A 14,901-nucleotide genomic window follows, 5' to 3' on the forward strand; every position below is an offset into this window, starting at 1 on the left:
GCGGATTCTGGGAGCTATGGCTCGAGGTCACATTAAACCGTGGAAAAAAGCTCAAATTTAGGTCCTGCTGACTCTCAGGCTGAGTTTAGAGGCTTTTTTGTTGTTCTTGTAAATAATCTCAATATGAACAAGGCCAACTGGCTCAGGGTGACACGCGATCCCCAATCATTCTCTTTCACTTTCTGCCAGATTGGAAGACGGTCTTGTGATTAAATATTTCTGACCAGCAATATCTTGCTGCCTACGGAAAAATGATATTCCTGAATCCTTGATAATTGTTTCACTGGACACAGAAACAGCTTGGAATGTCTACAGGAATACCGCTGTTTCTCTGCCCCTGTCTTTCCTCTGGCAAGATGGAAAGAATGATATCACTTTAGAAAGTGGCTTTGGGAAGAAGAAAAACCAGGCATGTTGCTTGGCTATGATTAGTAGACACTTTGGGGGGGGCAGGCTACGCCACCGCTGGACATTTTAAGATTTGCAAGCCCCTTCTTAAGGGATGAAGGCAGGAGAACCAGAGAAGGCCCAAACAAGGAGATTGGTTGGCTGCTTGATTGATTGACTTGAGACAGGAAGGACTTTTACTGTGGGCCTGCCTCTGAGCTTCCCAGCTGGCTCATTGGTAAAGAATCTGCCTGCCAATGCAGGAGATGTAGGTTTGATCCCTGGGTCAGGAAAATTCCCCAGAGGAGGAAATGGCAACCCACCCCAGTATTCTTGTCTGGGAAATCCCTTGAACAGAGGAGCCTGGCAGACTACAGTCCATGGGGTCATAAAGAGTTGGACACAACTGAGTGACTAACACTTTCACTCTGATTTAAATATATAGTGTACAACAGATTATTATGCATTGTGTATAATAATTTAATAACATTATAAATCATGTAATAATATCATGATTAATATTATTAAGGGCTTCTCTGGTGACTCAGTGGTAAAGAATCTGCCTGCCAATGCAGGAGACACAGTTTCTATTCCTGAGTTGGGAAGATTCCCTGGAGAAGGAAATGGCAACCCACTCCAGTATTCTTGCCTGGGAAATCCCACGGACAGAGGAGGCTGGCGGACTGAAGTCCATGGGATAGCAAAGAACTGGACACGACTTAGTGAATAAACAACAGTCTTCTCTTTACTTCCCTAGGAAACACTCAGTAAGCCCTGGATCTGTGGCAGACTGGTTTCAGGAAGCCCTGAGGCTGGTCCTCCGGGCAAAGGCAAGAGCAAGATGACCCTAAACAGCCTGAGTGGTTTCAGGTGGTCAGAGTGAGGGGAAAGGGATGGAAGGATGCAAAGTAGTCTTTGAAGAGCAGATTTTTCACTCGGGGTGGTTTGCTCAGGACTCAGGAATTCTTCAGAAAGGTTGCAGGAAGAAGCTACTCCTAAGGCGAGTCCAGGAAAAAGAGCGAGGACAGGGCGTCTATCTTACCCCATCTTTAGCTCGGTTCAGTTGCTCACTTGTGTCCGACTCTTTGCAACCCCATGGACCGCAGCACACCAGGCCTCCCTGTCCATCACCAGTTTCCGGAGTTTACCCAAACTCCTGTCCATTGAGTCGGTGATGCCATCCAACCATCTCATCCTCTGTCATCCCCTTCTCCTCCTACCCCATCTTGGGTTCCATTAATTTGCTAGAGCGGCTCACAGAACTCAGGGAAACATTTCACTTCCCAGGCTGCCTGTTTCTTATTAAAGGATGTAACTCAGGATCAGCCGAATAGAGAGATGGGACAAGGTCGGGGGAAGGGGGTGGAGCTTCCACACCCTCTGCCAGCGTGCTTCTCTCCCCAAATCTCCATGTGTTCACCAACCCGGATGCTCTCCGAATCCCATCTTTTGGGGGTTTTATGGAGACCTCATTACAAGGGCATGATTGATTACATTGGCCGTTGGTGATTGATTCAGCCTGGGGTGAGAGGGGAGCCTCTCCCTCCCCCATAGGTCCGGGGGGTGCCACTGAAAGTTCCAACAATCTGGTGCACAGTTGACTTCTCTGGCAACCAAACCCCTGGTGGCTCAGCTGGTAAGGAATCCGCCTGCAATTCAGGAGACCTGGGTTCGATCCCTGGGTTGGGAAGGTGCCCTGGAGAACGGAACGGCTACCCACTCCAGAATTCTGGCCTGGAGAATTCCATGGACTCTATAGTTCATGGCATCCCCCAGAGTGGGTGGCAACTTTTCAAAATACATCCCTCCCCTTCACTCTTATGCCTCCGCATCTATTCCCGTCAGTCCGTGCACCCTAAAGCCTGCGCTCTGCAACAAGAGAAATCACTGCAGTGAGAAGCCTGCACACCACAGCTAGAGAGAAGCCCCCATTCACCACAACTAGAGAAAGCCCACATGCAGCAACAAAGACCCTGCGCAGCCACAAATAAATACATAAACCTTTAAAAAAATGTATTGAGCACCTACTGTATGCTAGGCATTAGGTAAAGAAAAAAAAGCCAACACATTATTTAAGCCCTCCAGGAACTCAAAATGTGTGTTTTTGTGTGTGTATGTGTGTGAAATCACAGTATAATGAGTTATGAACAATAAAATAGGTTTGAACAACCTGCTGTGAGAGTATACGACGGGAAAAGATAACTTTGCAAAAGTTTGGCTGAGGAAATGTGATTTTAAGTATAGAGGATTGGTAGGAATTTGCCTGGTCAAAACCCAATAAGCAAAAATGTAGAAGGATAGTCCATAGGGCTGAACAGAATCCACAAAGGCACTAAGGCATGGAGGAAGATGATTGGGAAACATGATGTATAGGCTGGTGTTACTGTGCTTGGGGTATGTATTCTAAAGTGCATAGGAAGAGCTGTCCCATAAAAGAGAGAGGTGCTGACCCTGGAAGAAAGGCGGAGAGCTGGACAAGCAAAATGAGCAACATCCACCACCTTGCCCACCATGCCTTGTCAGTTTCACAGAGCTCCTATGAAGATCCTATTTTTACAGTTAAGAAAACTGTAGTTCGGAGAAGTTGGGTAACTTGCTCAAGATGACATGTTTTGAGCAATGGAGATTTTTGGATTTAAAAAAATAGATTTACCTGTTCACCAAAGCTAAAGTAGTTGGGAGAGTGATGTTTATTGAAAGGATAGATACAAAGACCAATGGGACAGAATACACAGTCCAGAAACAGATCCATCCATGTATTGTCAACCTATTTTTGACCAAAAAGCAAATCCAGTTTAATGTAGGAAGGATGGTCTTTGCAATAAATGGTATTGGAACAAATAACTAGCATATGGGGAAAAAAAAGATGAGGAGGGGGAAGGAAATGGGGAAGGAGGAAGAGAAAGTAGAGAAGGAGGAAGGAAAAAGAACCTCAACCAATACCTTTTATCTTGTGCAAAAATCACCTCAAAATGGATCACAGATCTAAATGTAAAATTTGAAACTATAAAGCTTCTAAAGAAAACATAGGAGAAAAATCATTGTGACTTTGGACAAGGGAAAGAATTCTTAAATATGACACTGAAGGAATGATCCATGAAGGAAAAAATTCACAGTTGAAGGTCATAAAAATTAACTTTTATTGTGTGAAAGACACTGTTAAGAGAATGAAAAGACAAAAAAAAAAAAAAAAAAAGAATGAAAAGACAAGCCACAGGCTAATAGAAATATTTTCAAATCACATACCTGACAGAAGACTTGCATGTATAATATATGAGAACTTTTAAAACTTCCAATAGGAAAACAACCCAATTAAAACTGGGCAAAAGATTTTGAACAGGTACTTCATGAATGGTGAATAAATGTATGAAAATATGCTCAACATTATTACTAGTTGTGAAATTGTAAATTAAAACCACAGTGAAATAATACCACACGGCTATTAGAATGGCTATAAACCCCACCGAAATCAAACTGAAACAAAACAAAAAACTGACAATGCTACATGCTGGCAAGGGTGTTGAACAACTGGAACTCTCATACATTCCTGTTGGGGTGCAAAATAGCACAGCCACTTTGGGAAAGAATTTGGCACTTTCTTATAAAGGTGAACATACACTTACCATATAACCCAGTAATCCTAGGTGTTCTCCCAAGCAAAATGAACACTTAAGTTCACGCAGAAAGACTGTATACGATTGTTTATTGCAGCTTCGTTCATAATCACCCAAACTGGAAACCCAAATGTCCATCAACAATTGAATGGATAAACTGTGGCACATGCATACAATGAAATACTGCTCAGCAATAAAAATGGAAAAACTATTGATAGATACAACAACATGGGTGAATTTCAAATGCATTTTGCTACGTGAATGGAGCCAGACCCAAATATGACCTGCAGATCATATGCTTCCATTTAGGTAGATTTCTTAGAATGCAGAAGTAAAGAGATGGATCAGTTGTTGCTGGGGGCTTGGTGTGATGAGATGTGCTGGCTACACAGAGGCAACACTAGGAGATTCTTTGAGCTGACACAACTCTGTTGTACCTTGGTATTGATGGAGGCCTACTGCTCCTTCACTTCTGAGTCAAGAGAAAAGATGCACACATTTTGCAGTCTCCAGTTGAGTTCAGTTGCTCAGTAGTGTCCGACTCTTTGCAACCCCATGAACCGCAGCACGCCAGGCCTCCTTGTCCATCACCAACTCCCGGAGTCCACCCAAACCCATGTCCATTGAGTCAGTGATACCATCCAACCATCTCATCCTCTGTCGTCCCCTTCTCCTTCTGCCCTCAATCTTTCCCAACATCAGGGTCTTTTCAAATGAGTCAGCTCTTCGCATCAGGTGGCCAGAGTATTGGAGTTTCAGCTTCAACATCAGTCCTTCCAATGAACACCCAGGACTGATCTCCTTTAGGATGGACTGATTGGATCTCCTTGCAGTCCAAGGGACTCTCAAGAGTCTTCTCCAACACCACAGTTCAAGAGCATCAATTCTTTGGTGCTCAGCTTTCTTTATAGTCCATCTCTCACATCCATACATGACCACTGGAAAAACCAAAGCCTTGACTAGACAGACCTTTGTTGGCAAAGTAATGTCTCTGCTTTTTAATATGCTATCTAGGTTGGTTATAACTTTCCTTCCAAGGAGTAAGTGTCTTTTAATTTCATGGCTGCAATCACCATCTGCAGTGATTTTGGAGCCCCCCAAAATAAAGTCTGTCACTTTTTCCACTGTTTCCCCATCTATTTGCCATGAAGTGATGGGTCCGGATGCCATGATCTTAGTTTTCTGAATGCTGAGTTTTAAGCCAACTTTTTCACTCTCCTCTTTCACTTTCATCAAGAGGCTCTTTAGTTCTTCTTCACTTTCTGCCATAAGGGTGGTGTCATCTGCATATCTGAGGTTATTGATATTCCTCCTGGCAATCTTGATTCCAGCTTGTGCTTTTTCCAGCCCAGCGTTTCTCATGATGTACTCTGCATATAAGTTAAATAAGCAGGGTGAAAATATAGTCCTAGGGAGCTAATATTAAGAGATTTTAGCTTCTATTCTTTTTTTTTTTTTTTTTTTACTATATTGAAATAGTCATATCTATCCATTGAATTCTCTCCAAGGGCTCTTGACCTTTTGGAGCACAAGTTGGAAATTTCAGAATCATTGACAAGTCTAGAAAATTCCATCACAGATAAGATATGGCATGGAGAATAATGGTTGTTCTGTGTTCCCAGGTGATGCTAGTGGTAAAGAACCTGCCTGCAGGAGACGTAAGAGACTTGGGTCCAATCCCTGGGTTGGGAATACCCTCTGGAGGAGGGCATGGCAACTACTCCAGTATTCATGACGAGAATCCCATGAATAGAGGAGCCTGTCAGACTACAGTCCGTAGGGTCTCAATGAGTTGGACACGATTGAAGTGACTTAGCATGCACGAAAATATGTCTATATTCTAATCCTTAGAACCTATAAATATGTTACCTTAAGTGATAAAAGGGTCTTCATGTTTCATGATTAGTGTTAAGGATCTTGAGATGGGGAGAAGAGCTTGGATTACTCAGGTGGGCTCAAATGAATCCTTAAAGGAAAAACAGAGAAGCTTTTCAGCTGTGGTCAGAGGTTGACATGACAGTGAAAGAGTGGTCCCTCCCTCTTTCGCATCCTTGCTCTGTTTTTCTCCACAGTACTTCTCACCACGTGGTAGGTAGAATGACGGCTCCCCAGAGATGCACGCATCCTAACCTCCAGATTCTGTGCTTATGTTTTGTCACATGGCAAAGGGGAGTTCAGGTTGCAGATGGAATTAAGTTTGCTAATTTGCTGACCTTCAAGTAGGAAGATTATTTTGGATGATCCAGGTGGACCCAGTGTAATCACAAGGGTCCCAAAAAGTGGAAGAAGAAGGCAGACAAGGTCAGAGTGAAGTGATGAGAGGATTCAATTTGCTCTTGTTGGCTGTGAGGATGAAGGAAGGGTCATGAGCCAAGGAATGCACCAGTCTCTGGAAGCTGGAAAAGGCAAGGAAAAGGAATTCTCAGGACTTTCCTGGTGGTCCAGTGGCTAAGACTCCAACGCTCCCATTACAGGGGGCCCAGGTTCTGTCCCTGCTCTCAGAATTAGATCCCACGTGTCTCAACTAAGAGTTCACATGCTGCAACTAAAGGTCCTGTATACTGCAACTAAGACCCGGTGCAGCCAAGTTAAATAAATAATAATTTATTTTATTTTTAAAAACGAGAATTTCCCCCCTCAACACCTTGATGTCAGCCCAGTGAGATGGGTGTCAGACTCCTAGCCCATAGCACTGCAAGAGACTAAGTTTGTGTTGTTTCCAGCCACCAAGTTTGTGGTAATTTGTTACAGGGGCAATAGAAAATGTATTACTTTTAAGCATAATGAGAAAATATTGAGTAGGGAACTACTTGGCTTCCTGGTCCCTCAACCTTCAACTGTGGGCAGGGTATCTATTTGTCCCCTTTCAGAATCATTGCCACTGGGATCAGTTCTATGGCTGCAAACTTAACGGGATGTTTATTTTTTTAGTTTATTTGTGGCTGTGCTGGGTCTTCATCGCTGGGAGCAGGCATTTTCTAATGGCAACAAGTTGGGGCTACTCTCTAGTTGGCATGGGCATGCTTCTCATTGTGGTGGCTTCTCTTGTTGCAGAGCATGGGCTGTAGGGTGCATGGGCTTCAGTAGTTGCAGGACTGGGCTCAGTAGTTGTGGCTCATGGATTTAGTGGCCCCTCGGCATGTGGAATCCTCCCAGACCAGGAATCGAACCTGTGTCCCCTGCATTGGCAGGCAAATTCTCAACGACTAGGTCACTAGTTGTTATGTCAATAAACATCACTGTGATGTTTATTGAGTATAAGATTTACTGAGTATTAAACTGTGTCCATTGCCAGTAATATTACTGAAAATCCTTTCCCACCTCCTATTTACAGGTGGTGTGGCCTCACTTGAACCCAGTTTTAGGTCACATCTGCCCTGCATCAAGAGTGATGCTCCTGATATGAAGTTTTCCCTTCACCAGACACCACTACAAACTGGTCCCTACCTAGACCCATGCTGGCTTCACCCTGACATAGCTTTATCTTCCCTCCACTCCTTGCTGGCTTGGAATTTTGCTTTATGCCTACGTGACATGGGGAAAATATATTAAAAGGGTGTCCTGGCAATGCCTCCCTTCTTGTCTACAAGAAAGAATGAATGCTTTGTGCACTCTGCTCACTAGAGGGCCTTTGTTGAAATAAGCAGGGTGATTGGTAGCGAGGAGAATTAAAATGCTGAGAGGAGACTGAATTGTTTTACCCACCAGAGAATGAGGAAGAAAATAGTATTAGTATCTTGAACAGAAGAGGAAGTAGAGATGGGTGAACTCTAAGCTGTGGAGCTTTTGAGGAAAGAACCTCAAGGAATATTTCAAAGGAAGGTTTTCTCTGTAATACGTAATGTCATCTCTTTAGGACTTCCCAGGTGGCTCGGAGGTAAAGAATTCCCCTTGCAGTGCAGGAGATGTGAGTTCAACCCCTGAGTTGGGAAGATCCCCTGGAGAAGGAAATGGCAACCCACTCCAGTATTCTTGCCTGGGAAATCCCACGGACAGAGGAGGCTGGCGGGCCTCCATGGGATTGCAAAGAACTGGACACGGCTTAATGACTAAACAAAAGCAGCAACAACAGTCTTCTCTTCGCTTCCCTAAGAAACACTCAGTAAGCCCTGGATCTGTGGCAGACTGGTTGCAGAAAGCCCTGAGGCTGGTCCTCCAGGCAACGGCAAGAGCAAGATGACCCTAAACAGCCCGAGTGGTTTCAGGTGGTCAGAGTGAGGGGAAAGGGCTGGGAGGATGCAAAGCAGTCTTTGAATAGCAGGTCTTTCATTCGGGGTGTTTGCTCAGGACTCAGGAATTCTTCAGAAAGGTTGCAGGAAGAAGCTACTCCTCAGGGGAATCCGAGAAAAAGAGCAAGAAGAGGGCGTCTGTTAGCCGGCTTCCTCCCACTTCCCTTTCCCTTGGCCAAAGTTCACCCTAGGAAGACCTGAGTCCTCTGATCTCCCAGGTGGCAGAATCTGGCCACTCTGTGACCGTTTGGGAAATTAACTTCACACCATGTGGTGTGGCCACTGCATTCAAATCTGGAAGTGGGGAGTGACTCTTAGTTGCTCTTGTCAAAGCAGGCTTTGCAGTGCGCCCTCATCGCCTCGTGGTGGGTGCAAAAAGAAAGGACAGGAGGGGTAATGGGGGGAAGCTGAGAAGGCTAAAAACATTTGTGTCTGTAACTGAGAAAAACTTATACAAAGCAGCGTATATATGTCAGTCCCAGTCTCCCAATCCATCCCCCCATCCCCTTCGTCCCGTAGTGTCCATATGTTTGTCCTCAGCGTCTTTGTCTCTATTTCTACTTTGCAAATAAGATCATCTATACCATTTTTCGTGTATGGATGTACAATTTGGACTATAAAGAAAACTAAGCACCGAAAAATTGATGCTTTTGAACTGCGGTGTTGGAGAAGACTCTTGAGAGTCCCTTGGACAGCAAGGAGATCCAACCAGTCCATCCTAAAGGAAATCAGTCCTGAATATTCATTGGAAGGACTGATGCTGAAGCTGAAACCCCAATCCTTTGGCCACCTGATATGAAGAACTGACTCATTTGAAAAGACCCTGGTGCTGGGAGAGATTGAAGGCGGCAGGAGAAGGGGACGACAGAGGATGAGATGGTTGAATGGCATCACCGACTCAATGGACATGAGTTTGAGTAGGCTCCGGGAGTTGGTGATGGACAGAGAAGCCTGGTGTGCTGTGGTCCATGGTGTGGCAAAGAGTTGGACTTGACTGAGGGACTGAACTGAACACCATTTTTCTAGACTCCACATATATGCACTGGTACAGGACATGTGTTTTTCTTTCTTTCTTCACTTTGTATGACAGTCTCTAGGTCCACCCATGTCTCTACAAATGCCCCAATTTCATTCCTTTTTATGGCTGAGTAATATTCCACTGTATACATGTACCACATCTTCTTTATCCATTCCTCTGCTGATAGACGTTTAGGTTTCTCCCATGTCCTGGCTGTTGTGAATGGTGCTGCAGTGAACATTGGGTTGCAAAACCTGTATTTAACTGTTGCTACAAATGGTGAATTGTGTTTTTAAGTGCAAGTGTTTTCATAAAGGCACAGAAAACTATTTGAAAGAGTAGGAAATCATTTCCTTATGCTGTCAGAGAAATCTAAACTTTAGACTTCCAGATTATGACTGTAGTATCCCCAGCCCACCAGGTAGCAGTTTCTACCATCTTGGTTTTTTTTTTTTTTTTCACCCAAGTCATACATACTTATATTTTACTATTTAAAAGAAAATTTAAACACAGCCTTGTAGGTGAAGGGAGTTGCATTAGTGTGACAACTGGCTTTTTGGGGGGCCCTTTCTTAACTCTGCCCTGAACTGAAGGAGGGCATGGTTTAATTGGCAGATTTGTGGGGAGTAAAGTGAGCTTGCTCAGCTCATTCCTGTCCCCTTCCCTCTTTGGCACCAGCCAGCATGAGGTCTGCTCTGGGAGCAGCTGACCCTCCCATCCCCATCAAGACAAGCGTACTTTAATCAGAGTTGCTGGATCTTACTCTAGGACTTGGCGACAGGAAGCTCTTCTCTCATAGTAAACCTAATCCTGCAACCCAACTTTATCAGGAATTAAGTGGTCATTTGGTTTTCTTCTTCCATTCTGTTATCTCATTTTTTAATTTGCTTTGAACTTAGAAAAGGAAGAAGGGTGCTTTCTACTGGATACCCCTTCAGTGTTCCCAGGTTTGAGGCACCGGCTAGAAAACTGATATGTAAGAAATAAGAACAGTTAGGGAGACGCGAATGAAAACACATGGAGTGATCAAGGCTTCTGGAGTGGCTAAAGATTAGTGTTGGTCCTGGGGTCTCGTTCTTGAGTGTGTGGAGGACATTGTGATTGTTTGTTTGTTTGTTTTAATTGAACATGGATTTACAGTGTTGTATTTTATTACCTCTGTACAGCAAAATGATTCAGTTTTGCTCACACACCTTGGTCACCTGATATGAAGAGCCGACTCATTGGAAAAGGCCTTGATGCTGGGAAAGATTGAAGATGGGAGGAGAAGGAGGTGACAGGATGAAATGGTTGGATGGCATCACTGACTCAATGGACATAAGTTTGAGCAAACTCTAGGAGACAGTGAAGGACAGGGAAGCCTGGAGAACTGCAGTCCATGGGGCCCCAAAGAGTTGGACCTGACTTAGCAACTGAACAATAACAACAAATATGTATACATATCTATTTGTACATAAGATTTTTTATATGGACCATATTTTTAAAGTCTTATTGAATTTGTTACAATATTGCTTGTTTTATGTTTTCCTTTTTTTTTCTGTGAGGCATGTGGGATCTTCACTCCTCTACGAGGGACAGAATCCAAACTTCCTTCATTGGAAGGCAAAGTCTTAACCACTGGATTGCCAGGGAAGTCCTTATACATTCTTTATTTATATTCTTTTCCATTACAGTTTATCACAGGGTATTGAATATCATTCCCTGTGCTATACAGTAGGACCTTGTTATTTTTCCATTTGATTCTCTCTCTCTCTCTCTCTCTATATATATATATATATATATATATATATAAGCTTACATCTGCTAACCCTAACCTTCTACTCCATCCTTCCCCCAACCCCCTCACCCTTGGCAACCACTAGTCCATTCTCCAAGGACATTTTGATCTTGGCAGTTTGTGTAGGCATATATTGGACCAGGTAGTTTTTTTGTTTTTTTTTTTAAATTATGGTGCAGTTGGCTTTTAAGAGCTGTGGCTGGGGAAAAGACCTTGGAAAAGCCACTCAGAGGTTGTAAGTGGCCTTGGCAGGGGCACAGGAACCAGGAGAGGAACTTACCAGGGGCCAGCGAGCTGAAGAGGCCTTAATAAGCAGTTACAGCTGGGGCAAGGATTCAATTATAAGGAGAAAGAAACAGTCCCTTCATACACTGTCCTTTTAGATATTAAAGGAGTGGGAAAATATTTGCCATTTTTTAAACTGCGGGGCAGCTGGGTTCTCTCTGGACTACAGAGCATTAGTGAGAGATTAGTTTTCAGTGTGCTAGTGGTAGGCCTAGGTAGGTAAGAGAAACAAACAGCTCTACTTTAAATTCTGCTTTTATGTTGTTTTGAACCATCTTCAAGGGCAAAAGAGGGTGGGGTGGATGGACCTAGTTTGAATTCCTGTGGCCCAAGAATTACTCCATTTTTGTCCTCAAGGCTACTAGAAACTAGTTATTTAGATACGACAGAGAAATCCTCCCCAGGTAATGGTTTACCTGTGTAGTCACTCCATGGTGTCTGACTCTTTGTGACCCCATGGACTGTAGTCTGCCAGACTCCTCTGTCCATGGGATTCTCCAGGCAAGAATACTGGAGTGGGTAGCCATACCCTCCTCCAGGGGATTGTCCCAACCCAGGGATCGAACCCATGTCTCCTGTGTCCCCTGCATTGCAGGGGGATTCTTTACCTGCGAGTTCTGGGAAGCCCTCAAGGAATTCCACGAAAAGAGTCTATGGAAAGAGCCATTGCAATGCAGGAAGAGAACTGTTCACTGGTTATTGTGGGAGCTCTGTTAGTAGACAGGATTCACCTTCCCCTCAGTGCGGTGGTGCAGGCACCTCAAGGTGAAAAAGGCTGGGAAAATGAAAAGGTTTTGAATATCTGAGTAGGAAAGAATAGCTGCTTCAATAACATCTGATGACTGAGGTGTTGCTCCTGCATGTTTCTAAGCTTTGCAAGAAGTCAACATCCCCTCGAATACCTGGCCGGAGAGAGGAGACAGTGTACATAGGTGGAGCTTCCACATACGTACATACAAGGCGCCTATGGCAGAAATGAACCCATAGCTAAGAGATTTCTCCTGCACAGATTTGAATGCACAGACCACAGCATTTGGATTCTTGGTATCAATCAACCAGCAACTCAGTGAAGCTGCAATTGCTCCAACAGGCTTTGACAATCCAGAGTACTGGTTCTGGGTATGTCTTTTGTTTGAGATACCTGCAGGGAATTGGCTTGTTTTCTGAATAGGGTGGGTGTGGAGCTAGTACTATAGTCCTTTTGTGTGTGTGTGCCAAGTTGCTACAGTCATATCCGACTCTTTGTGACCCTCTAGACAGCAGCCCGCCAGACTCCTCTGTCCATGGGATTCTCCAGGCAAGAATACTGGAGTGGGTTGCCATGCCCTCCTCCAGGAAAGCTTCCCTACCCAGGGATCAAAACTGTGTCTCTTACATCTCCTGCATTGGCAATTGGCAGGCAGATCTTCTACCACTAGCGCCACCTGGGTCCTTCTGATGTTCTACTAAATCTATCTTTAGGGAAAAAAGGTACATCACAGATTCAGCTGGTATTGTTATTATTTTCTAATTGGGAGGCCCTGTAAGAACTATCCCCATTCCAAAGAGATGCAGCTTAACACATTATTGACTGGGGGATTTTTGCAGAAATGAATACCTGTGGCTGGTATTTGTTATGTAAGTGAATATTGAAACATCCAGGTATCAATGCATCTCTGGTCAATGAATTGTTAAATTGCTAGATGATCTCTGACTCCACTCAGGCATTGAAGTCCTCTCCAGCTGAGAGCAGAAAAGCAAGATGGGGGGATGAATTTTGGACTTTAATTTCTTTGAATTTTAACTCATAAAAGCAAGATAATTTTATATTGAGCTTTACTTTCTTTGAACTTTAGTATCTCATGATTTGATTTCATTTTTTGGATGTTAATTTTTTTCCCCTCAACATTATTGGCATTATGTTATAGTATTGAAGTTTCTTTTTCTTTTGTTTTTAGGTCTTCTTAGTTTATTAAAATCATGACTCTGAGAAGAAAGACTATGAAAAACTTGGTTATAGGAAAAACTTTGATGTTATTATTTTATTGAGGTATAATTAACATGACTTATTAGTTTCAGGTGTACAACCTAATGATGTGATACTTGTATATATTGTGAAATGAACACCACAATAAGTCTAGCTAACATCCATTGCCACACGGAGTTGCAAAATTTTTTTTTCTTATGATGAAAACGTTTAAGATCTGTTCTCTTAGCAACTTTCAAATATGCAGTACAGTGTTAACTATGGGTTTCCCTGGCAACTCAGTGGTAAAGAATCCGACTGACAATGCAGGAGACACGGGTTCAATCCCTGTGTTGAGAAGATCCCCTGGAGAAGGCATCCCACTCCAGTATTCTTGCCTGGGAAATCTCACAGACAGAGGAGCCTGGCAGGCTACAGTCCATGGGGTTGCAAAACAATTGGACATGACCTATCAACTAAATAGCAACAACAGTTATTAACTATAGTCACTGTGTCATATACACACCCTTAAGACTTATCTTTGGAAGACTGTATCTTTGACTGTCTTCACCCATTTCAACCAACCCCTACCTTGGCAACCACGAGTCTCTTCTGTCTATAAATTCATTAAAAACAATTCTACATGTGAGTGAGATGATATGGTATTTGTCTGACTTATTTCACTTAGCATAATAGTCTATTTATCTCCCATTTTAAAAATTCATTCATCCATTGGTGAACCCTTAGGTTGCTCCCATGTCTTGGCTATTGCCAATAATATTGCAGTAAACATGAAGTGCATATATATTTTCAGGTTAGTGTTTTGTTTCCTTCAGATAAATACCAAGATGAAATTACTGGATCATATGGTAGCTTTATTTTTAATTTTTTGAGGAACTTCCATACTGTTTTGCATAGCGGCTGTACCAGTTTACATTCATACCAGCAGCGCATAAGTGTTTGAATTCTTCTATATCCTCACCAATGCTTGTTATTTCTTGTCTTTTTGGTAAAAGCTGTTCTAACAGGTATGAGGTGATATTTCATTGTGGTTTTGATTGCATTTCCCTGATGATTATTTCCAAGTTTCCTTTTGCATGTTATTATTAGACTAGTATAATTTTGTTATTTAACCTCATTGGTAATCCTCTGATATGCTATATGGATTGCATGGTTAGGCATAATAAAAAGTAATAGAAAAATGAATGAAAACTTAGCCTTGGATACTGAATGGCACTAAACCATTAATTTAATTAATAGGGAACTCTTTTGGAACTTCTCATGAGCAAAATCTCTTTCCTAACAGTGTCCCTGGAAGCAAACAAAGTTAGCTGGCATAAGAGGGAAATGAAACTTCTGTCACAGACTGAATAATGGTTCCCAAACATGTCCACTGGAGTAGGACATGGCTCCCCACTCCAGTCTTCTTGCCTGGGAAATCCCAAGGGCCGAGGAGCCTGGTGGTCCATGTGATCGATCCCAAGAGTCAGACACAGCTTAGCGACTAGACAACAGCAAAACATGTCCACATCCTGACCCCCACACCCTGTGAATATGTTACCTTATACAGCAAAAAAGGACATTTTAGATGTGCTCAAATTAAGGATCCTGAGGTAGGGAGGTTATTCTGGATTACCTGGTTGTCC

The sequence above is a fragment of the Dama dama genome, chromosome 22, assembly GCF_033118175.1.
Source record: "Dama dama isolate Ldn47 chromosome 22, ASM3311817v1, whole genome shotgun sequence".
NCBI classification, from domain to species: domain Eukaryota; kingdom Metazoa; phylum Chordata; class Mammalia; order Artiodactyla; family Cervidae; genus Dama; species Dama dama.